We start from the raw sequence: 2346 nt of genomic DNA on the forward strand, positions 1-2346 counted from the left end.
TATCAGCCTTGGAGGAGATTATGTTGAGAAATAAAAAAAAAAAAATTCTTAAAAACGTTGTTTTTCTTGGTCAGGCCAGAAACTTATCAATCCACCCTCGTATACTGCATGTAATTTCGCTCTCTATCAAGCACTTCTGCATTCCGTCAATTTAAATCACACCGAAAAATGGTGAATACGCTGTTATTTGTAAATTCACAGTCTCTTGTAAATGCAATGCTGTATGTATCTTTACAACTCATGAAATAGGTCACTTTTTCTGTTTGATTTAAATTGACGGAATGTACACTGAAAAAAAATTGTTCTTGAATCAAGTAAATATTACTTGATTCAAGTCAATCGCAGGTACGAATGCGGACGATAGAATATGAGTGTGTTCCAAATAAATAAGTACTTACTACCGTATGCTTGAAACAAGCGTACATTTTCTTAATCTGATAAAATGTATTCTTAGATAGAATATTAGAGTGGGACGATGGTCGTGGGGCTAAAGCGTAGGCTTTGGACCCATTCTTTCGGCTTGCGGGTTCGATTCCCGCCTCGCACTCTGGAAGAGTCTCGGTGGCCCATGCGGTGAACACTAGCCTAGCAAGGGAGTTGTTCATCTCCGGAGAGTCGTGGGACCGGTATCTCTAGAGAAAAAGGTTTTCTCTAAGTACTTAAGGCTGTTGCTCTTGGTGGTTCGGAACCCACCTTAAACTGTAGGTCCCCTTCCACCACCAAGTAAGGGTGTGGAGGGTGTGTAAAGGAATAGAGAAGGTGTAAGAAAAATGTAAACCAAGAATTCATTTCTGATACACTTCAAGAATATATTTTCTTAATCTAAGAATATGTTCCGTGAGTTCCATGGCAAATCTGAAAGAGAGCGGTCTCTTATATACTCGGTTGGAGAAAAAGCAAAACAGAAAATTTTCAATTTGGTATAAATTCACTTACTTAAAATTGTGCTTCGATATGCAGTTACTAGGAAATCCGGAAACGTACTTAAAGATAAGTAATTCATAGCAATTCATTATAATTTCACGATAAAAGAAAGAAAACAAAGGAAATTTAAACCTACAAACTAAAAATAACGCCGAGATTTTGAACCGGGGGGTCGGGGCAACTCGCTTTTTATTGTAAATTCAAAGATATAGGCCTAAATTAAACACACAAGAAAATATATATATGTATATGTATATATATTTATGCATACGTATGTATATATATATATATGTGTGTACATGTGTATTTATGTGTGTGTATATGAATATGTGTGCATACTTATTCTTTCTAGTCGCGACGCCTACAATGAAATTTGTTGTTCATGTTTCTTTTTTTGTCAAAAACTATACTACCTGACTCAAAACTGAATCATTTTCTTCAACATTCGACAATTCTGTCAACATTCATCCTTTTCATTTAAAAATTCTTTTTATTCGGTGGAAAATTCAATTCTTTTAATTGGGGGTACAAATGTCTGATTGAAAATTGATCTGTTTTAGTTGCTTGACATTTTCTTCTCAAGTGAAAATCTATCTATATTGTTGAAAATTCAACTCTTTTATCGAAAATAACTGTTTTTGGCTGTGATTCGGATTTGAATATTTCTTGAAAATTATTCTTTTTGGTCTTTTTTTATTCTTTTTCTGGATTTACATTTTATATTTCTTCAATTTTGCACATTTGGAATTGAAAATGTCTTGACTTTTAACTTATATATATTTACCGCGATTTCGCTGGAAGCGGGTGCAATTTTTCAGATTAGCACCCGCTCCCGGCGAAATCCTGCGGTTGTCCTTATGACAAATTTTTAATCACACACACACACACACACATAAAAATTTGTCATAAGGACAACCGCGGGATTTCGCCGAGAGAGGGTGCTAATGTGAAAAATTGCACCCGCTTCCAGCGAAATCGCGGTAAAATTTCAGCCACAACCACGTCTCACAACCGTGAGATAGGTGGTTACAGTCTGTAAAGAAATAAATACGACGATCCAGCAAAAGCCTCGTGCACCCTAAGAACACGGAGCGACCCAAGGACAACCGCCTTCTGCATTTTTCCCGCAAGTGTTCTAGCGTATTGTTGACACGCAGGGATGCTTTTTAGGCTATTAGCAAGTGAAAGCTTGGCACCTCCAAGAGTGCCGATGATAAGGACGATCAGTTTAACAGAATATTCCGGGTACAATCGTTTCAACTCCCTTATAAGGTCTCGATAACTCTCTTTCTTTTCATTCTCCTTGGATATGATGTTTTGGTCAGCTGGTGCCGAAAATTCGATAACGAACATGGTTCGCTTCTCGAAGTCAAGAAGAACCATGTCAGGCCTCGAGTGAGCAACAGAAATAATTGTCGAGAA

This window comes from Belonocnema kinseyi, chromosome 1, assembly GCF_010883055.1.
Source record: "Belonocnema kinseyi isolate 2016_QV_RU_SX_M_011 chromosome 1, B_treatae_v1, whole genome shotgun sequence".
Classification (NCBI taxonomy): Eukaryota; Metazoa; Arthropoda; class Insecta; order Hymenoptera; family Cynipidae; genus Belonocnema; species Belonocnema kinseyi.